Genomic DNA, 24,812 nt, shown 5'->3' with positions numbered 1-24,812 from the left:
ATACACAGGCATATACAAAATAAATGCATACCGTATACCGCTGTGTTTATATGAATGACTGTTCGTGTGAGCGTGTATGTGTACAGAAAAGTTATCCTTTCAAACCTGGTACTCCGTAGGGTCAGAGATCAACTGTTTCTGTGACCTCGGCCTATACAATGTGGTCAGCAGTATGCCGAGCAGCTTTTACTTTTCTTAATTAAATGTAAGTCGGGTATTCATCAGAGCTGAGTGAACTCAGAGTCGTCCTACATGTATATTAGCTCTTTAACACATCAAGTGTATTCTTGCTTGAAGCCGAATCCAGTACGTCAGGAACGGAAGCTATAATTTAACAAAGCTCTAAAATATAGGATACTTGTTGACCTATAATCGACATTGTGTTGGAGTTTTTTTTTATTGCTTACACAATACACGCGTGATATCTTACCGCCATTTCATGACGTGTGCTAAAAGTCGAATAAGGTTATGTAGTGGCTGCGATAAGCTCTAACGTTATGTAACAAGCCGACGTAATGGTATTCTTGTGTTATCTGCCAGTGTTTTTTTATTCAGTTGTTAAACGTTTCAGAAGGAGAAAAAAAAACAGGAAATTATTGTCCATTGTTATATTATAGGTGGCGTCGAAATTGACCAAGTGACGCACGACTTGGAGTCAAGTGGGTTTTAGAAAACAGATTCTTGCGCTAGTGTTGACGCAAATTTCGATTTTTTTTGTGTGTATTTTATTACTCCAGTTGTTGCCTCCCCTTCAAAGATTATTTGCAGGGTTGATACTTCTATATAGGGCTGGGATCTCTTGACGTCTTCCGCATTCCAGTGGGACTTTTTTTTTTGTTGGACTTCTAGAGATGTAAAAAACTTTATTCGACAGGGATCACGCACTTATTGTGTTTAAAAAAAGGACGATTAGTACCCGTTGCAAAGTAATGATATGTAACATTTATATGTAACTTAACAAATAATCGACGGGGAAAAATAATGTTAGTCACATTAAGAATAAAACCAAAATACAAAGCGTCACTTTTATTTAAGTTAATAGATCAAATAAGTTAATAGATCAAATGAATAATATAGTGTAGTGCGCTTGATTATCCCACTATGTTTAATAGCAAAACTTTAGCGTACATTGATAATATAGGTAGTTGGCAGTGTGCTACAACATTGCTATACCACCACCTACGTTATAATACAAATAAATATATATAAATATATATATATATATATATATATATATATATATATATATATATATATATATATATATATATATATATATATATATATTTATTTATTTATTTTTATTTATATACATTTATTCTCAAACAAGCCCCTTCCCCACGAGTTTTGTTATTTAAAAGGGCTCGATCTTAGACTTAATCATCACGGTTCGACAAAAACATAAGTGTAAAAACAAGAATAGTTGTATAGGCAAAAGTATGACTGTTCAGACAAAAGCATGACTGTAAGACACAAGCATGATGACGGTCAGATAAAGCTGAAGTGTCGTCTTAACACACAATGACAAGAACAAAGTCTACTGACGCCACCAACTTAACCTTGTGTCACCATGTAACGCACATTGCTGTGTCACCACTTTATTAACGCACGTTTATGTGTCACCACTTTATTAACGCACGTTGATGTGTCACCACTTTATTAACGCACGTTGATGTGTCACGACTAAACACACGTAGCTGTGTCATCAAATAACGCAAGTAACTGTATCACCACTTAACGCACGTAGCTGTGTCGCCACTTAATTAACGCTCGTAGCTGTGTCACCACTTAACGCACGTAGCGGTGTCACCACTTAATTAACGCACGTAGCGGTGTCACCACTTAATTAACGCACGTAGCTGTGTCGCCACTTAACACACGTAGCTGTGTCACCAATGAATTAAAGCACGTAGCTGTGTCACCACTTAACTCACGTAGCTGTGTCACTACTTAACGCTCGAAGCTGTGTCACCACTTAATTAACGCACATTGCTTTGTCACCACTTAACGTACGTAACTGTATCACCACTTAAGGCACGTAACTGTATCACCACTTAAGTCACGTAACTGTATCGCCACTTAACTGACGTGTATCCATTAAACTTACAGTTTTTCAGTTATTATTAATTCGAGATGTTGACTCTGTTTGTCTGTTGTAACTCGACCCTACCGCGATAGGGGGTGGGTAGAGATGTTCCGGGGGTATCGGTCATGCTTGATTGAAGCTACCGTGCACTAATGGATACGTCCCATTGATGTAATTCTTGGGTAATGAAGCGCAGCGGGTAGATCTATGGTAAACAATGGCATGCCATATAAGGTATCTTTCAACGTCAGACTAGCCAATTATTGATTGAGACATAATGTAAAAATTATTTTTCTTAAAGAGGAATCAATTTTAGGTTGACTTACACACAGATAGTCTGTGTAGTTTACTTTTGTGGGATATCGTAGTCACAACAATTTTCTGGGAAATATATTATTCAAATAGAATTAAGAGATATGTATTGCAATACAGATGGCAACTTACCATGGAATACATTATTTAAATTTGTAGAACTGTATGGCTTTTATCTAGCAATAGAACATTGCAAATATAAGTCTACTCGTTTAATTGTTGTTAACCCAAATTGTTGTTACCCAAAATACTATCTTTGACATCCCCCACCCCACCACCCCTCCCAACTATCCATAACATTTTATGAATGTATTTTGGTATAAGTCAAATGAACGCTATTTTATAGTATTTTTATGTTGATACACATGTGCTGTATTTCATTGGCTACAGATGTATACTTCATAAAGTACACGAGTACTTGTGCATTGTTTAAGATTCTAATCCTGCTTCCCATTTCTTCCTCTTAAACCTCCTTCAGAGCCCTCCCTCTTATTACTTTTTCTACCTCTCCTTCCCATTCTTCCTCCACCTCTCCCTCATACCCCTCATACTTATACTCCTCCTTCCTATTTTTTCTCTACCCTTCCCCACATCCTACGTCCTCTATACATCCCCCCCCCATGCCCACATCACCTACTCCACATCCACAACCACTACCCCGCCTTCTTATTCCCCCCTCTTTCCTCTCCTTCCCACCCCTTTACTGCTCCCTCATACCGACTATCTCCACCCCTCCCAACACCCCTTCCTCCTTACACCCACCCCATATCCACATCATCTACTCCAACATCCACAACCTCTACCCTCCTTACAATTCTCACTTACTCCACCATCACTCTTATCCCTTTATTCTACCACTCCTCCCACCCCTACTTTCTCTACCTCTTCCACTATCCCTCACGCCCTAACTTTATATCTATCTTCTTTCCCAACCCCATCATCCCCACCCCAGTTCCTCTAACCTTCCCTCCAAACACCACATTTTCCACACACCCTCACACCCTCCATTTTACCCCCTACCCTAATTTCACAGCCCATCCCTCACACATTAGCTCCTCCACCCCACGTCTCGTGTCTAATCAATGCCATCTTGTTCAAGCTTTTAAAAAAAATGTCTCCTCACAGTCTTTACTACTTCAGCTTTCATAAGTAGGACTGTTTGAATCTAAAACAGGACTGTTTGAATCTACTCTTAACACATTAGTCAAACTTCAGCTTTCGTAAACAGAGCTGAGTTTGAATCTACTCCTAACACATTTATCAAAACATGGCCAACCATAACACGCGCATTTATTAGCAGCAGCACGGTGTGTTTGTGGACTACCACCGAATTTAATAAATGGCTATGGTGTTTGGTAACCTACATAGTCCAAGTCCTGCCCAAATTGGGCCAAGGTTTGCCCCCAAAATGCTAGGCGTTTATTTACTTATGCACTGTAACAGTAGTGAAGGAAAAAAAAATGAAGCTTAAAAAATAGGTCAACTGGGTTATTTTCTGTAACAATCTTTATAACTTTGAATTACGTAACTTTATTTTTTCTTAAATTGATGTTTTAAAAATAAACAAGATACAAAACTTAACCATGCGTGAACAATACGTACCCAATATATAATAACTTGCTTCTTGTAGATGCTTACATTGACTCAAGTCGAAGTCGTGTGTTTATACTACATGAAGTCATCAAACACCTAACCTTACATCAAGACTCATTTGCCGTGGCTCGACCAACCACAAAAAAAAAAAAAAAAAAAAAAAAAAAAAAAAAAAAAAAAAAAAAAAAAAAAAAAAAAAAACCGTCACTCTCGTACTTCAAGGTCGCCATATTTCTTGTACGCTTATTATATTACAGATAAGACGCCGTTAGCGTAGATAACCCGGTTCCGTGTACATACAGATCAGCCGGCACTGCACTTGCTTTGTACTATGCTAATGTCTACATAAGCCGGCACAACACTTACTTAGTGCACCGCTAATGTCCACGTAAGTCGGCACATCACTTAGTACAAGTCCGCATAAGCCGGGACATCACTTAGTACAAGTCCGCATAAGCCGGCACATCACTTAGTACAAGGCTTAAGTCTACATAAGCCGGGACATCACTTAGTACAAGGCTAAAGTCTACATAAGCCGGCACATCACTTAGTACAAGGCTAAAGTCTACATAAGCCGGGACATCACTTAGTACAAGGCTAAAGTCTACATAAGCCGGGACATCACTTAGTACAAGGCTAAAGTCTACATAAGCCGGGACATCACTTAGTACAAGGCTAAAGTCTACATAAGCCGGGACATCACTTAGTACAAGGCTAAAGTCTACATAAGCCGGGACATCACTTAGTACAAGGCTAAAGTCTACATAAGCCGGCACATCACTTAGTACAAGGCTAAAGTCTACATAAGCCGGGACATCACTTAGTACAAGGCTAAAGTCTACATAAGCCGGCACATCACTTAGTACAAGGCTAAAGTCTACATAAGCCGGGACATCACTTAGTACAAGGCTATAATGTCCACATAAGCCGGCACATCACTTACGTAACCAATACAAGTCTAACGTCTGCATAAGTCTACGACGAGGGCCTATTTCAACCATCAAGCTGTTTCAGATAAGCCGGTACAGCACTAGCCAAGCCGGTGGTATTTAGTACAGTCCCTGATGCATCTCAATGACCAGCCACAGGGTACAGAATAATGTATGTTAATTATTATAACGACCTGTTTAATATTCATCTGCAATAAATAAAATCCATGGGGTTTTACGCACGGTTATACCTGGTGCTCTTGATACGCCTGACTAAGTCGCCTGCAGTATGTTTAAACACACACAAAATACCATACAAATACAAGTTCTTATTCTGTGTAGGATCGGGTTATGAGTTTAAATAATTTGGGTTAATATTAAGCTGGGGTAATTAAATTAAATTATATATATATATATATATATATATATATATATATATATATATATATATATATATATCTATATATATATATATATATATATATATATATATATGAGCTTTCCGAATACGTTGGTATGGACACTTTTTGCCTCCGTGCATATACCGAGTACATCAGCACTCTTACCGTTTTCTGATCTTCTGGCCTCAGCAATACCTATCACGTGATCCCCGTCAAGAGGCCATTAACCGTATTGCCGTGTCCTTGACATTCTTGCATTTTATTGCCGTTTGACTTCACAGCAGTTGCTCCTGCTCACGCTCTCCGGTTTTGTTTGTGTGTGTGTGTTTTGTGAGGGCAAAATACTTTGTCCAGCTATTTTCTTAAGCCAGTCGTGTAAAAAGTGTTGATGAGCTTGACCCTAGACATACTTAAATTGAATAATTGTTTGTAGTACAGACTCTAAACCCAGCTCTATAACATCAAACGATATGTATAGCCTATGGTGCCCTGTCAAAACGACCTGGGACAAATCGGCCCCGTCAAAACGGCCCCGTTAATATGACCCCGTCAAATCGACTCCCGACAAACCGACCCCGTCAAAATAACCCCGTCAAAAGGGCCCCGACTTATTGGCTCCCGTCAAATGGGCTCCCGTCATATTGACTTGCGACATTTAGGCTCCCGACAAATGGACTCCCGACATATTAACCCCTGACAAATAGGCTCAGGACATATTGGCTCCCGACAAAGCGGCTCCCGACATATTGGCTCCCGACATAAGGACTCAAGACAAATGGGCTCCCGACATATTGGCTACCGACAAATGGGCTCCCGACAAAATGGCTCCAGGCAATTGGGCTCCCGACATATTGGCTTTTGACAAAATGACTCCCGACATATTGGCTCCAGACCAATGAATGACCATTATTGGCATAAAAGTAACCATTTTGTCCTACCTCCAATACCACTATAAATTCTTTTGAATGCCCGAACGAAATTGTTTTTCATGAACCAACATTAATTCACAAACAAATCGAGCCCTTAACAGCTAAATTCCACCAATTCTAAAGTTTTGATAATGTTTAATTTACAACAGAAAAGATCTGTTGCTTTAAAAGCGAGCACAGAAGTGTAAATGTATGATATACATGATGTTTACATAATAACAGCATCTTGTTTTGATAACCTACAAGCATACTGCAGGTAGGAAGGTATAGCGTGGACCCTTCTCCCCACACACTGAGTTGGAACAGCCTATCGACTCAATTATGGATGTCATAGATAGATTACCCTTAAATTAAAACATACTATATTTTATAATAGATAAACTAATATAAAAATAAGGCCTGCGGAACAAGAGATGCATACGTTGTATTCAGTGGCGGAACTAGAAAAAATGGGCCACCCCGCAAAAATATTTTTATCTATATCTATATCTGTATCTGTATCTATATCTATATCTATATCTGGCAGGTGTCATATTCAATGAGACCGCTTTGCCGGGCGACTTAGTCTCTACAGAAAACGGTATTATCAGAGGTCCTTTTGTCTGGAGCCAAATTGACAGGAGGCTTTTTGTCGTGAGCCAAAATGACGCTAGCCTATTTGTCGGGAGTCGTAATGACGGGGGCCGTTTTGTGGAGAAACTAAATGGCGGGAGCCTATTTGTCGGGAGTCGTAATGACGGGGGCCGTTTTGTGGAAAAAACTAAATGACGGGAGCCTATATGTCGGGAGCCAAAATGACGGGAGCCTATTTGTCGGGAGCCTTATTGACTGGAGCCCTTTTGTCGGGAGCCTATATAACGGGAGCCTATTTGTCGGTAGCCTAAATGACGGGAGTCTATTTGTCGGGAGCCTATATGACGGGGTCCATATGTCGCTGGCCTTTTTGACGGGGCCGATTTGACGGGGTCGTTTTGACGGGGCCGTTTTTTCGGGGTCGTTTTGACGGGGCCGTTTTGTCATTGGCCGAATTGACGCCGCACGATAGCCTATATGTATATTGATTGTTCCGCCCTCCACCCCCTAACTAGACCAGCATATGGATCTATAATATATCGTTTTAGGGGAAAAACTCAAACGGAAAATCTGCGCCAAGGAAAAAAACGGGCAAATACAAACTAATTATACTAATACACTTTAATTTTGTAATAGTTCGTGGAAAATTGTTTTATTGTACTACAATGTACATGTGGTCATTCTTTGTCAATTAATGTCTACAAATGCTCGATTTAAGATAACAAAAATGCCCTTGCGCACATTACTAGGCGTAGTTTTCCGTTACGCATCTTTCCGGTTACAATTATATATATATATATATATATATATATATATATATATATATATATATATATATATAGTATGTATATCACTCAGTTAACTTATCGTCAGTATCGTTTTACGATAAAAACCTAAAACCCAGCAGTAACCAGAGACCTTTACTGTTCTTAAGAGGGAGAGAGGTAACTGGAGGGAGGGGGGGGGCGGGGTTAGGCCCCTGCATCTTAACGTGCAATCGCAAGGTTATCTACTAATAGATGCGACTTCTTTTATATTAACTTTGGAGCAGATCTACGAAAATAAATCACACATTTGAAAACACCAATTTAGTTTGAATCACACAAGTGATGAATAGACATTTGAAAACACCAATTTAGTCTGAATCACACAAGTGACAAATAGACATTTGAAAACACCAATTTAGTCTGAATCACACAAGTGATGAATAGACATTTGAAATCGCCTATTAACTTGACTCATACTAGTAAAGGTTACCGTTAGTCGATCAACCGGTTGTTGTTTTTTTTTTTATTTAAAAGAAAAAAATGAACTTAGTCTAGACCAGTGATAATAGAAGTCTTCAGCTGTCATCCCTGTCTGACTAGCGGAAGTTGTTGTGTTTTCATTGTCCCCATGTGGACTCTCCTGAAAATAGGTGTGTGAGGGTGGTGGTAGTAATGTATTACAACATCAGGTGGAGTGTTGTGGTTAGAAGTTATGGTTGTAGCTATGGTAGGACTTGGGTTAGGGTTAAAGATATGATCAGCGTTGATATTAGCAAATTATTTTAAAATTTAGTTCACTATCATTAATCTAACACCCCTTTCTAAGAAGATTCTATTATTGTGACATCATCAGACACTTGTATAATGCATAACCCCCCCCCCCCCCCACTTTTCATTTTGAGGTTAGAGTTTAGGTGAAAGTAGTGCTAAGATAACCTCCTACTACGATATCAAATAAATATCAAATAATGCTTCGCGACCTAGCCAGCTGAATGACCTAACCTAGTTTCATGAAAGGTGGACGGAACGCATGACCTGGCCGATGTGCACTCGCCCTCTTAAACACAAACAACGTCGTCCCGTGTCACCTTAAGTCCACGGGTCATCGTGACCTCAGGTCGGATTCTCTAAGACGTTCATGAGAAGGAGAAGAAAAAAAAAGACGCGAAGAAAGAAACTGAAACAAAAGTATTCGAGAAAAAAAAGTATTGTTGTTTTTTTGTTAGTTATTTGTATTGGAGCTGTCGTGTAAACTCAAATTTCTGTCAGCGCGGGTCGGGTTAAAATCTAGGCCGGATAATGTCTGACAGAGGTGATGAGATCTTAACGTAGAGTCGGTAGACAGCTCTTTTATTGATTAGCTTTGTTGTTTTTTTTTCTCTTGATACTAAATTATAGATAAGATGTCATGTATAGTCGAATGTGAGTTGTAGATGAGTATACAGTTCTGCGCGGGGGTGGTTGGGGTATTCTTGTCTTTTAAATCGTCAACATGATGAATACCGTCCCCAGCTAAATGATCTATAACATCCCCTGCTAAATGAATTATACCGTCCCATTGCTATTGCTAAATGATGTAAAACATTCCCAACTAAATGATGTATACCGTCCCCAGCTAATACCGTCCCCAGCTAAATGATGTATAACATCCCCCAGCTAAATGATGTATACCATCCCCAGCTCAATGATGTATACAGTCCCCAGCTAAATGATGTATACCATCCCCAGCTAAATTATGTATAACATCCCCAACTAAATGATGTATACCATCCCTAGCTAAATGATGTATAACATCCCCAACTAAATGATGTATACCGTCCCCAACTAAATGATGTATACCGTCTCCAGCTAAATGATGTATACCGTCCCCAACTAAATGATGTATACCATCCCCTTCTAAATGATGTATACCGTCCCCAGCTAATACCGTCCCCAGCTAAATGATGTATAACATCCCCCAGCTAAATGATGTATACCGTCTCCAGCTAAATGATGTATACCGTCCCCAACTAAATGATGTATACCATCCCCTTCTAAATGATGTATACCGTCCCCCGCTAATACCGTCCCCTGCTAAAGGTATCTATTTATACTCACAAGCATCGATCACAGCGACTATACCCAACGCCCAGACTTTAAGCTGAAAAGCTTCTTTTATTTTAGAGTTATTGTTAAGATGCGTGGAACCCAGTGCAACCGGACTCAAAGATGTCAAAATAATTACCTTTAAACATCAAGCTGTGTAACTCGCATATAAATCAGTTGTTTTATGAATATTTAATAACCTGTAGGTTTTCCATTCGTGAAAATTTCGATATCACTTACCAAATATATTTACGTAGTACTTGCTCTTGGCTCATTGACTCGTCTAGTAATTTGTATCTCTGTTACTTTTTTTATTATTAAACATCCAGGCACCTTGTCCTATTTTTGTTTTTTCCTTAGTCAGACCATAACCAGTGGGGGGAGGGGGAGGGGAATTATCCCATTGCCTTTGTCGGAAGCCATTACCGTGCTTAATTAGACAATACACGGCTTGTTCATTAGGAAAATATACTAACGACTGTAAATATTTAAATAAAAATATTTTTACATAGGACGAAAAGGGATGTGGAAATTACCAATATTTTAATTTGTAAAGGGAGTGACAAAACATTGGATACCATCTACCATCGACAATGCCGTAGACTTTAGACCATGTGTTTTACGTCAAAGTCCCGGGTGGGGATAAATTAATCCAAAATATCTATTTTGTAAACAGCGACATAACAAATTATGTTTACCTCACCTTCTAGCCAGACATCAGTTGGTAGTTAGTATGTTAATGACGTGCAAAGTAAGGATAATGTAAAGTTAGTCTTGTATTAAAGGTAGTCATTTATTAAACCTAGTCTTATATTAGAGCTAGTCTTATATTAAACCTCGTCTTATATTAAATCTAGTCTTATATTAAACCTATTCTTATATTAAACCTAGTATTGTATTAACGCAGTCTTATATTAAACCTAGCCTTATATTAAAATTAGTCTTATTTTAAACCTAGCCTTATATTAAAATTAGTCTTGTTTTAAACCTAGCCTTGTATTAAACCTAGTCTTATATGAAACCTAGTCTTGTATTAAAGCAAGTCTTATATTAAACCTAATCATGCATTAAACTTATATTAAACCTAGCCTTGTATTAAACCTAGCCTTGTATTAAACCTAGTCTTACATTAAACCTAGTTTTATATTAAACCTAGCCTTGTATTAAACCTAGTCTTACATTAAACCTAGTTTTATATTAAACCTAGCCTTGTATTAAGCTATGTAAAGCTGTAAACCATGAGTTTATTGAATGTAAACACCGGATCAAATTCCACAAGCCATCACGTGTCCTATCGATGCAGCTCCCCTCAATCTGTGTTTGTGTTGATTCTGTGCGTGTGTGCGTCTTTGTGTGCGTGTCTTTGTTGATAACGCACAAGGACAGTGACCCAGTTGCCGCCGGATGACCCAGTGGAAATATTCCCCTGCCTTGTTCCACTCGAGGTCACTGCGTTTTGGATAAATAAACACTGGGCAGAATGAGCCAACGATTAGGTTCTTACTGACAGAATCATGAAAAACATGTTATTAAAGACAGTATATATATATATATATATATATATATATATATATATATATATATATATATATATATATATATATATATATATATATATATATATATATATATATAAACACCTTGAGGAGATAGTTTCCCTGAGAGTTTATGTATATACCAACATTTATATCAAACTGTTATAAGTATAACACGTTTTAGACTCTTAGACCTTGTGAAGCACTATTTAATTGTTTACCTTCATCTTTAACTGAAACCATTTATGTATGAACCAGTAGCTCAAAACTTTATTTATAGTAGCTTTAATAGCCTAATGAGTAATCCTATCATAGTTCATCCATAACGGGCAGTTGTGTATCCGAATGTTAATTCAATGAAGTCACATCGTTCAGAAGATAAATATAAAGTTTACTGAAATGTGATTTGGGACTGAATGACCCCAAACCAGAGGCGTAGCGACCCTTCTCGGCGCCCGGGGACAAATTTTCAATTTGGCGCCCCCCTCTGAATCAACCTTTCAATTTTCGATTTTTGCACCCCCCCCTCGAACTTTCTATTTGCACACGCCCCCCCCCCCTATATTTTTTATATTTGTAAAGCAAAAATGCAGCTTAAATGAGATTTTTATTTGTTTTTCCAACCCATTTTGGCACCCCCTAAGGTCGGCGCCCGGGGACATATGTACCCCCCCTGCCCCCCCCCCCCCCCTTCGCTACGCCTCTGCCCCAAACCTATACCCTTATTTATGTAGCTCGCTTGACGGTTCAACTTTTGTCAGATAATACTAAAAGAGACGTAAATCAGTGTTAAGGAAAAGGTAATTATCCTCAAAATTGCTGAAGTTGAAAGCTAGGTATTTTTGGAATGAAAATAAATTAAAAAGTACTTTAGCGTCTAAACTTCTAATGTAAGTGAACAGTTAAATACAATTTGTTGTATGTTAATATCAAATAAATTTATTAGTCTCCAAAAAGGAAAATAGTGTTTTAACGCGATTTTTCTCAAAATACATAATTTTTTTGGAGAATTTTCAATTTATTTTCAGCAATTAATTTTGCTTAGTTTACCCCCCCCCCCCCCCAATCCCGCAGCATGTCTGCTATTATGTTTTATAATTTTATACCAAAGTTTTAAAACAAATCAGTTTAGTTTCTCAAAATGTTATTGAAACATCATTTTAGTTGTTAAGTTAATGTATCGTCGGGTATATTGGTATAGTTTAAAACAACGTATTAATGAATCGGCTAACCGATCTCCATCTTGTTATATTGTTTTAAGGTTATGCTTCCTTGTCGGTAATGAAATAATTGTTTAACATTTTCATTCTTGCACCCAACAAAATTAAATGCATTTATTTGACATTTACAATTTGTTTTTATCCTTCTTTTGAAGGGAATGAAAAATTGGCAATTTACAATGACGTCATACCCCAGCAATCTGATGCGATTATGAACAGAATTATTTGGTTCTAATCGAATATGGGTAATCGCCCGAACGGTTTTTTTTCAGCTGTCGATCGATTACGGAAGTTGCCATTGGCTTATGGCTGTATATGGTGCGACAGCCGGTTGCTTTATTATGTCTTGTATTTCAGTGAATCTCAAACATTGTAGCAATGCCCTCGGGGGAGCTGGCCGCTCACTGCGGCTCTTGAGTCGCATTCGGCTCCTTAGGCAAATACGTGTGGCTCTTTTTTTTAAACTTAAACACATTTTAATTATTTTTTATTTTAATCTAAGTTTAAATGTTTAACTATACCAGATTATGTTCCATTTTTTTTTTTTGACGTTAAGTGTATAGCTGGTAAAAACACTCATAAAGGCGCAATCTGAGATACCCATTGTCACCTTGTCTTGTAGTTTTATGGCGACAGTATTGATTTTATCAACGTTTTTTTTCCCTGACCAATGAGAGAATTACACGTGGTCTTTGTTCGAATTTCACGCCTACGTCACTTTATTCTACATTTGTTCATAGGACCAGATATATACGTCACATTGTATCACAGATATACTTCACAGTCTGCCACACATATGCATCGTATTTTACCAGTGGCTTCCCTAGCAGTGTTTCTTCCAGACTTTCTTCTCCGGGGGGGGGGGGGGGGCACTTGAAATTTTCGGGGGGGGGGCGGACACTGTTAAAAGTATATATTTTCTATATAAATTATATAAATTTAATTCCGTTCGGGGGGGGGGGCGGTAAAAAAATTCGGGGGGGGGGGGGGGGGGGGCTTTCTGTTCACTAGGCTGGGTGTCACCCGAAGCGGTAACATAGTGTGTCACCCCAACCCTATTAACAAAACAAAAAAAAAAATTAGCAATATCTTTTGGCCTCACAGCTTCGAAGACTACTATTTTATTATTTTAACGAAAATAAAAAGGTTTTTTTTTCAGTAAATGTATTTTTTATTTTTTTTATTTGTCGTAAACCCCCCCCCCCCCCCCCCCCCCCCATGGCGTCTACCTCATATCTAGGTCACACTGTACCGCACATACACGTCACACTCAACCGCACACACACACACACACACACACACACACACATACGCCATATTAAAGTAAATTATCCATGTACGCGTTTTCTCCTCGCTAGCTGCACATCTCTGGTTTCTGTCCATGATAACGGTCAAGTTAATCTAAAAAAAAAACACCCCGTCGACCTCCTCCCCCCCCCCCCCCCCCACCCTACCGCACGCCTCACGGAAACCGCGCATGCGCAGGCCCGTCTCACTGGCGGACGTGAGCAAATTATCGATCCCAACAAACCATAGACACCTAGAGTACTCTTGCACCCGACCATCGATTTTTAAACTTCATCTTCGGTCCCAGCATACGTGCTTACAGCTGTATCAGCATTCCTGCACGACCCCCGCCCCACACCGTTTTTTTTTTTCACACTTCCACTGGTAGGGGGAGGGAGGGGTGTCATCTTGACCTTTAATAGAATCATGTATAAATAGTTTCGAATTATTCGAGTGATTTCTTTGTTTACTGGAGTGCTAGTGTTGGGGGCGACAAATAAATAAATGTCGACAGATGAGTGGTGGCGTAGTGGGGGTTTCTGGATTTGAAGTACACTATTTTCATCAATGTAATGACAGCGGTCCTCAGACTCTACCACAAGGATCCAATTTTTTTTGGGAACCCGGATACTTTGTTATAATGCTTGCTGTGAAGTTGATGGCCTTGGATTGTGAAAGAAAATGAACGTATTTTAAAAGATGATGTACTGGGGTTTGTCTTTAACTGATAGTATTGTTTAGGGTTATTTTCATGATGGTTAGAGTCTTGATGTAGTTCAATATGGGTTGGGGATAATGTGAGTACATTTTACAAAATTAGTTCCTCTGTGGTTATTATAATTTTCATAATTTGTTTAGTCTAAAATTGTTCGGTTAATTTATATCTCTGTTTTAAAAACTAAAGTATTCACGAACAGCTTGTAAAGTGCACAAGGCAAGTTGGGACAAGATGAAGTAGAGTTGCCTTATTCTACATCGAATTAACGCAGGTCGTGTCAGACACATTAGGGAATGTCAAAACTGATTTTTATAGACTTCATGAAAGAAAAAATAATAATTAAGGATTGAGTAATGTCCTCATCGGGGGAAGGCGTGGCCTAGCGGTTATCAGCTAGACTGCTAACCCGTACGTCTCGAGTTCGAATCCGGGTTCAAATCAGTAGAACGTCGCTGAGTCCATCCAGGTACCTAACTAACGTTAGGGAAAGCAAAGGCGGCTGTGCATAGTGCTGATCGATGTCCCTGAAACAGATGAACTATACTTCATCTGCCACATGTGTCTTAGGCACGAACGGGAAAAGATGATAATGATGAATGTGCATCGTGTGGGCGAATACTAAAATAAAAATAAACGAGCCGGCCCGCGGCATAACATACGCCGCTATTTAGTTGTTTCTAATTTTCAATAATTCATAATTTGTGAATTCGACAGTACCAACGCTGACACTGAAAATATTTCTTTAAAACACTATAAGTAGCTCGTTAAGGACCATAACCCCCCCCCCCCTTCCTCCCCCCCCCCCCCCCCTCCCCCCCCCCCCCCTACGTTTAAAATCGTTGGCTCTGCTTGTAAACATTTAGAGTGAACACAGCTCACTAAAACCATGTAGGGGTGGGGAGGTAGGGAGAGCGTTTGCAGCTTGTTTTCTAACGGCTCGAAGAGGAGAATTATATATATAGATAGATAATTCATCGCGCCTCATCCTTGAAAAAGGCGTACTGCAGAAGACGAGATGATTCTTAACAATGTTTAGTCTATTCCAACGTTTCTTTTTCATTTTTAAAAATAATATTTTTTAATGAATTTAAACAAACATTTTGTTTCTAGAAAGCAAGAAGTCATTGTAATTAAATATTTATTTCGATTAACAGTTTTCTGATAACATTGCTGATATAATTAACTATATTTATTACTTAGTATTAGAGTTCATTGGCTCGCTTGTATTTGCTACCCTATCCCAAATTCTGACCCAAACAGACAAATGATAATTTTTATTACAATACCGCATTCCCCTTTAAGTCCAGTTCCTGTATCACAACATGCAGTGCAGGTATCACCAACAGACGTGTTTGCATTACCACAAATCACACAGGTTTCACCACCATTCATCCATATATCACCACCTATAATCCAGGTATCACCACCAATAAACCTTATATCACACCTATAATCCTGGTATCACCACGAATCATTCATGTATCACCACCAATCATCCATATATCAGCACCAATAATCCCTATGTCATCACCAATAATCCATGTATCACCACCTATCATTCAGATATCACCACCGACAACCTACGTAACACCACCAATCACCGATTGATCATGACCAATAATTCATAAATCACCTCCTATAATCCAGGTATAATCCGGGCACCCATATATCCTCATTACTAATCCGCATCATCACAAATAATCCAGGTATCTCCACCGGTCATCCATATATCACCACCAATAATCCAAATCACCCCAAGAATCCAGGTATCACCACCAATAATTCATGCATCACCACCAGTCATCCATATATCACCACCAATAGTCCATATCACCACCAATCGTTCATGTGTCACCACCACTTGTTTGTATCACTCCCTTTTCCCCATTCGCATCACCCTTCTGTATCACCAGTTTTTCATCACCGCCTACCCTCTCTTCCCACCGGAAGTCGCTAAAGCCCAACCCGTATCCCCTAAATCCCCACCAAATCTAGAACCACCCCCTCCCCTGGGAGGCGTTTTCTCTTCTCGCTACAAGACAGAGCACTGAACTTTAAAACCACCCCCCTACTCCGCGTTTAAAAGTACAGCCGATTGTCGTGATGTCCAGGACAAGCCTTTGATAACGGCCTTTAATCTTGGGGAATCGACTTTTCCAAGTCCAATGTACTTTAGCGAGTAGTCTCGTGAAAGCTGGCCTTTTTATTTTCAATATCTCTTGTTAAATCCTGTTGTCTTTTATTTTTTATTGCATTGCAGTTCTTTGAGTTTATAAAAAAAAATATGTTTGTGTTTATATATTTTTAAGTCCTGTATGTCTGGGTTTAAGTAAGAAAATATTATGGAGTTGGTTGAGTGTGGTAAGAGTAATAGAAAGTCATGATGTTTTTTGTTGGTTTATTTCATTACACATAACAGAAACAGGTTGGGGATAGTGTGGTCTAGTGGATAGAACCAACGAGTACTACTATGAAAAGACAGTTCCAAAAAGCGCATATCATGCTTCGAGAAAATTGTACTACAATAAAATACATATAAATATAACTTTATATTATTAATTTAATATTATGCGCTGGGATTAAAAAAAAAAACCCAGATATTTCTAGTTAAAGATTTGGTTGCTAAAATGTGTAAGAGATTTCATTAGCGACGAATGCTTTTTTTCTAAAAAAGCTATTTTATTTTTTAACAATTTTCATTTCATTTAAAATCTGATAATAAACTTCACAAACCGTCGGACATATCACCTCCATGTTAACTATTTTATTAAGGTCAGTGACCCCACCCACCACCAATGTTAGGTCGCAGACATCAACAGACCTCTGAGGAGCAAGTGGTCAAGTGGCTGACCAGGTCATGTCCGGTATCTGGGCCGGTCTTTATTTAAACAAATCTACGTTCTACTATCCTTAAACATTGAAAATATGTGAACGCATTTACCTTTGTTGTGGGAGATATGTTGCTCGCTTACAAGATAAACATTTTGGCAGTTTTCTATAATTAAGGCTTAACTTTAGTAACCTTTCGTTTACCTTTAGCCACCTTAGATTAACCTTTAGCCACCGTCCTCTTGACTTTAACTAAGCTAAGTTAGTCTCTAGCGACCCTAAATAAACATTTAGCCATTGTGTTTACCTTTACCCAGCCCTAATTTACCTTTACCAACCATCAGTTTATCTTAAGCGACCTTCCATTTACCTTTACCAACCCCTAGATTACCTTTGCGAACTCCTAGTTTACCTTTACCAACCCCTAGATTACCTTTACCAACCCCTAGTTTACCTTTACCAACCCCCAGTTTACCTTTACCAATCCATATTTTATATTTAACTACCTTCCGTTTACCTTTGCTAACTCCTAGTTTACCTTTACCAATCCTTATTTTATCTTTAATTACCCTCCATTTACCTTTATCAACCCTTAAGTTACCTTTACCAACCCCTAGTTTACCTTTACCAACCCTTATTTTATCTTTAGCGACCTTCCATTTATCTTTACCAACCCCTAGTTTACCTTTACCAAGCCTTGGTTTACCTCCACTCCCCCCCCCCCACCCACCCCGTTTTCCTTAGACGACCCTCTAGTAAAAGTAGTATAGTTGAACTTAACCTAACCCTGGCTTCAACCGCAGCTCTGAACCCACCCTTAACCCATATACACATATCGTTCAATACGATACAGTATGTGACATTCTCCCCCCCCCCCCCCCCACCTTACAACCTAGTGCAATCTATTTCCACTGCCACATATCCTTTAATGATTAATGTGTCATTTGATACACTTTTATTGCATCCATTGCTCTATTATTTAGAACAAAGACTAATAATCGAAAGGTTACTGTGTTTTGTTTTGTTTCGCTTTTTAAATGAATCTCTACTTTTTAAACCTATTTTTATTGCTTATTCATCACTTAATAAAAAAATATTTAAAAAATGTAAGCATTGAGTTAATGTAGGGCTGGGATTAATTTTCAGATTACAGTCTAGGTTCTACATCAAGCTTGCAACATTTTGCTGCTTTAAACTGTGCATTAATTGTTATCTTAATTATCTTAAAAGCTTTTTTATTTTTTTACAAGCTTCTGTTTAAAACTTTATTTCTTCTAATGTAGTGCTGTTGTCTGTCGTGCTTCGTCCGTTATGAGTGTAAACTTGCGAACGAAATTTCAACAATTTCTACCGAATCGATTTGTTTCACATTTGACATAAATTTTGACATAAACTTTGACCTAGTTGGATGTTCAATTAATTTTAAAATCTTAATTAAAGATTGATATATAATATACTAATATTGTCGCGATATTACATACTATAGCTATAGTGTACAAGTGGTCAAAATTTTGTTTTAGTACAATATTATTTTCTTTAACTAAAATATAAAACATTTTTTTTTATAATAACACGCTTTCATTTATGCTCTTAAAAGAAGAAAAAAAATATTTTTTAAGCACCGCCATTTATATAGTTCAAACATCCTGTTATGTTGATTGTAAATATTATTTTTAAACCCTTTTTAAAGTACAAAACTTAAAATCCGATCTATGAAAGGTTAAAGGACCAAAGAAAAAACCATATGCCTAACATAAACACTAACTGAACCATAAAACTATTCGCAGTCCAAGATACAGACACACAGATTGTTTCATTCTAACACAAAATCATAATCGAAACCTTTATTTTGAGTTAATTTGTTTTCTATTCTGATTCAAAAGTAAACCTCCCATTCAAAACTATCGCATTGTTAGTTGACCGTTCTGTAAGGTTTTTTGTACTGGTGAGTAGGTTTAAACTATAGTTGACCGGTCTATTTCACCTGTTGTAAAGTTGGACAACTTTCTGTCTTTTGTGTAGTGTACACATCTTACATCTCTCAATGAACTGACCACACTTAGGCCAAGTAGTGCACAGGTCATTTTAACCTAGTTAGTTTTAATTATTTCAAAGAAAAGGCGTAGGCGTCTAATCTCTTATCACTGACAATCTAAAATTTAAAAACAATAATTGAAAACAACACAAAACAAATGTCTTTTAGTCATGTTACATCTTTTGTTTATTTTTCCCCCGCCCGTAATTTAAAAAAAAAATTTTCTACCTGAACAAGCGAAAATTCAAAGAGCAGTGACTTCCGTTTCCAGCATATCAAATAACGCTTCGTATTTTCCTCAGCAGGTGGTACAATGTGGGGGCTGTTCCTCAAACAACGCAGCACGGTGCGCAACTAAAATAACCACACAATTTTTGTTCCACTAACTAGCTGGCGCTTAGTCTTAAATTTTGGTTTATTTGTCTCTCATTGAAAATGTCTTTTGTTTCAGCTTTTTTTTTTACTTTCTCGATTATACGAAGTATAGAGAAAGTCTTGTAATCGTGCAAAAAAAAAAAATCGAGATTTTTACAAATCTCGACGTTTTACATCTCACTGATACGGAAAAACATAATTTTGCAATCTTGTCTGTGTGTCTGTGTGTGTGTGTGTGTGTAAACACGATAACTTGAGTACCGTTATAGCTAGGTTGATGAAATTTCATATATAACTATTTTATCAAAATCGTAGATCCGTATCAACTTTTGTGCAATTTCCGATAACCGGAAGTGGTACTTTTTCTACTTTGAATTTTTCAAAAGCCTATAAATTGAGTACTATTTCAGATAGATAAATGAAATTTTACATGTAAGTAAAAGATCTAATTCTCTACCTTCTGTCAAATTTAAGTAATTTCCGTTGACCGGAAGTACTAATTTACGCTATTTCCGATTTCTCAAAAAACGCATGTAAATTTATAAAGTACTAATAATATTGCGCATTATTATGCACTTTTTTTATTTGGCGTTTACTTGGTGTGCAATTATTTTGTCTACGAGATTTTATTCTATTTTTAAAACTTTAAGTATTTAAAATGGATTAAAAATCATGTCTATAGCCCGAGTTCCCATCCCCTGTTATTTTACATAAGAATATTCGAGAAAGTTTAGGGGAGATCACTCCCAGTTTATTTCTTCTTTATAGTATTCGCCGTGGCGTTGCGGTAATCGACTAGGTTATTTTCATGTAATCGACTCCATGTTTTGTTTTGTTTGTTTATTTGTAATTGTATTAATTCTGTAATCGACTCCACGTTTTGTTTTGTTTGTTTGTAATGTTATTTTAGTGCCGACTCGTGTCTGGAAAAGTAATTAACGCGACGGTGTACTTGTAGTTCAGACATTTTAAACTAATTAGTTATACTTTAGCGAGTTTAATTATTTAATTATATCTTTTATGACTGGTAATTCCGAACCCTTAACACACATTTATGGCAAACCTTTATTGTAGTGCGTTTACGGTAAGCATGGAGTACGGTACACACGGTCAAAACAACAATAATAGTAAAGGTAAATTAAAATGCACAGAGGAGCAACACATTCGGAAAAGGAGGTAGAGTTGTATAGGTCATACATTCAGGAAACAAGCATCAAGTATTACCAGACAAGGCCTGTAGTGGAATCCACAAGTAACAGGGGAGAAAAAGGAAACAAAAAACACAGCGTGGAGACATCGAAAAAGACGAAAATTAATTGAACGAGTTAGAAGGAAAATGGAAAATAGCTAAGGGCTGAAAAGAATGGAAGTATACTGTAAATACCATTTAGGATTTGAAAAAAAGCGAAGAATAAGAAGAATGTGCTGATAATGTTTTTTTTTAATTAAAAAGTAAATTTTAAAAAAATACAGATCAAAATAACTAGTGGCATAAATACATGGCTATAATAATTATGTTAAAAAATAAGTTAATCTGAAATTATTTGTTAAAAATACCTATAGGTTTAGGTTTCTAATGCAGTCTCGTTTTAGAAACATGATAAACATATATTCATCAATAGACAAGTAAAGTTTCAACCTAGCTGTGGTACTTTTAGTTATACTAACCACTCGACGGAGGTTGTTTTTTAAGGCATCGTTGTTAAGGTTAGGATACGAACTTTGGTTACATCTAGGACTTCGGTTGTTAAAAGGGCTAATGTTTAGATAAGGTATCGATACAGATGATGCAGATATTTTATTCGACTTGCAGGTGATTTTAGAAGGACACACCTTTGTAAATCGGTTTTTCCTACAACGACCTCAACAATTACTTCACATGGAATCATCGCCATTTTGTTTCTCAGTTAAAGAGGAAAAATTTCCAGATCTGTTGACTGGAAGAAAAGACTGGAAAAATTTGTTCAGCCTGGTCAGTTCATCCATCAAAACAGCTGACGAGAGCGCGGGTGAACCTTTGGTCAGCAGATAATTGACGCCGCTCTCTTGGGGATTTTCGATCAAAATAAAGTTTTTATTATGGCCAATTTGACTTGAATTTCACACGGGAATTTTTTTTAGAGGCATCTGGTTTTCCCCAGATTTTACGCACTAGATTTTAACATTTAAACATAGCTCATCCTAATCGCAGTACTAGAAGGACTTAACAAAGGCTGTGGAAGCTAATCCAGAAAGAAAAACAGGCTGAAATCGGAGTTAAGGGCTTATAAGAAACTTAACTAGTTGACACGTGATAATTAATTGTGTTGTAGGGAATCTCGTCCAACATTAAATTTGGAAGAAATAGGTTGTTGCAGGTAGTTTTTAAACTCTTTTTCTAAAAAAAAATATTTTAAATTATTAATGCTTAAATCTGCTGCATCTCTCTGCGTGTTTATAATTTTCTGGGATAGCTACTTTATTTTTCAATACAAATACAATACTTTGAAGTCAATATATGAGAACTACAGTCCAATAGGCTTCTTCAACTTCATGGTCAGGCTGCTAGCAATGTTTAATTTCTGCACGCTCCAAAATTTACGAAACTATATTTATACGAGAAAAATGGCCCGTTGAGGAAGGATACACCGGGCGCTAGGTTGATAGTGCTGTCTCTTTTCTCTAAACTAAAACCAACCCACCCCCACCCCCAACACCCCCCCCCACCCCCCACCCCCCAAAATAACATGTCTACCGTCCCATTCAACGAAATATAATTATATACTTTTTCCAGTGTCCGCCCCCTCCCCGAAAATTCTACCCCCGCCCCCGAAAATTTCAAGTACCCCCACCCCTCTCCGGGGAGGAAAAAGTCTAAACTAAAACCACCCCACCCCCCCCACACACACACCACCCCCCCCCCACCCCCCCCCACCCCCCCCCCCACCCCACACACACACCACCCCCCCCCCCCACACACACACACCACCCCACCCCCCCCTTAAAAAAAAAATGTCTACCGTCCCATTCAACGAAATATAATTATATACTTTTTCCAGTGTCCGCCCCCTCCCCAAAAATTCTACCCCCGCCCCCGAAAATTTCAAGTACCCCCATCCCTCTCCGGGGAGGAAAAAGTCTGAAAGAAACACTGGTGTCGCGCTTAGCCACTACCCGAAGAATTGCATTAAAGACATTGCAAGAAAACCACTTTTTAGATTAGACACATTAATTAGGCGGTAATTTTATTATAGAGTATCGATTACGACATTTCTTTTGAGTTGGGGCGGGGGGGGGGGGGGCTCAGACGTTCTTACGCGGAGAAGGTGGGGCTTCGCCCCTACCCGAAGAATTGTATGCAAGAAAATCTTCACGCAAACCATTTAGATTAGACAAAATTTCCTTTGTAGGCCTATTCAATGTTTACTCGAGAATCAATGACGTCATATTACTGTGTGCACTCTCCGGCTTGAGATACTGTGCTAAATGTGTCGACGTCATACTTCGTTTTTCGAATTACTATGCAGGTTTTTAATTTGCTTGTGTTTTCTCTAGAGCGTTCTTGTCAGACAGAGCGTTCTTGTCAGATAGATAGACAGACAGCGAAACTATTATTATAGACGAGAAAAATGGCCCGTTGAGGAAGGATACACCGGGCGCTAGGCTGATAGTGCTGTCTCTTTTCTCTAAACTAAAACCACCCCCCCCCACACACCCCCCCACACCCCCCACCCACCCCACACCCCCACACACACCACCCCCCACCCCCCCACACACCACCCCCACCCCCCCCCCCACACCCCAAAAAACATGTATACCGTCCCATTCAACGAAATATAATTATATACTTTTTTCCAGTGTCCGCCCCCTCCCCGAAAATTCTACCCCCGCCCCCGAAAATTTCAAGTACCCCCCACCCCTCTCCGGGGAGGAAAAAGTCTAAACTAAAACCACCCCACCCCCCACACACACCACCCCCCACCCCCCACACACACCACCCCCCCCCACACACACACCACCCCCCCACCTCCCCCCCCCAAAAAAAAAAACATGTCTACCGTCCCATTCAACGAAATATAATTATATACTTTTTCCAGTGTCCGCCCCCTCCCCGAAAATTCTACCCCCGCCACCGAAAATTTCAAGTACCCCCACCCCTCTCCGGGGAGGAAAAAGTCTAAATTAAAACCACCCCACCCCTCCCCCCCACACACCCCACCCCCCCCCCCCCCCCACCCCCCTAAAAAAACATGTCTACCGTCCCATTCAACGAAATATAATTATATACTTTTTCCAGTGTCCGCCCCCTCCCCGAGGGGGGGGGGGGGGCTCAGACGTTCTTACGCGGGGGTGGGGCTTCGCCCCTACCCGAAGAATTGTATGAAAGAAACTCTTCACGCAAACCACTTAGATTAGACAAAATTGCCTTTGTATTGAATGTTTACTCGAGAATCAATGACGTCATATTAATGTGTGCACTATCCGGCTTGAGATTATTTTCTACTCTGTGCTAAATGTGTCGACGTCATACTTCGTTTTTCGAATTACTATGCAGGTTTTTAATTTGCTTGTGTTTTCTCTAGAGCGTTCTTGTCAGACAGATAGATAGATAGATAGACAGACAGCGAAACTATTAGTATTAATAGGCTACACAAACGATTTTCTATGATCCAAAAGATAAAAAAAAATATACTAGAAGTGTTTAGAAGGGACAACAAATCTACAACGTTAAATTTCAGAAATGTTAAATGCGTGAAAAAGTAAACCCACAAACATAGATTGAATTGAAAATGATATTAAATCAAGTAAATAATGCCTCGACCTAAATTCTTCGTAAAAAATAAATATGATCTATAATATCTTTATAAAATTTTGTATATATATTTTAAGGCACCCCCTATCCCTCCATCCACGTTAACACGAAGTAAACTGTCTAATAAGTTTTGTGTTTGCTTCATAAATAATTTTTTTTTTCAAAAATGCACTATGTTTACTTTTAACATGTCTTTATTAATATTTTTAGACTAAAGCAGATTATATTGTAATTTAACTCTTTTGATAAAAGTGAGGTAAAAAATCTTCTAGAAAAATAGTTAATTTACTCGCGTGATAAAAATAAACAACTTCAGACATTAAACCATTAATTATTTAAATATTTT

The 24,812-nt window shown here is 38.3% G+C and overlaps 1 protein-coding gene across 1 annotated transcript in view; it reads left to right on the top strand.

Annotated features, from left to right (window-relative positions):
• LOC131927174 (ATP-binding cassette sub-family C member 5-like) overlaps nt 1-24,812 on the top strand; it is a 96,705-nt gene that overhangs the window by 6,316 nt on the left and 65,577 nt on the right. The gene's annotated exons all lie outside the window — the stretch shown is intronic.

The sequence above is a fragment of the Physella acuta genome, unplaced genomic scaffold (assembly GCF_028476545.2).
Source record: "Physella acuta isolate Inbredline_101_S28 unplaced genomic scaffold, ASM2847654v3 ptg001379l, whole genome shotgun sequence".
Classification (NCBI taxonomy): domain Eukaryota; kingdom Metazoa; phylum Mollusca; class Gastropoda; family Physidae; genus Physella; species Physella acuta.
The sequence above is the reverse complement of the archived record's forward strand: the minus strand, read 5'-3'. Positions and strand labels throughout refer to the sequence as shown.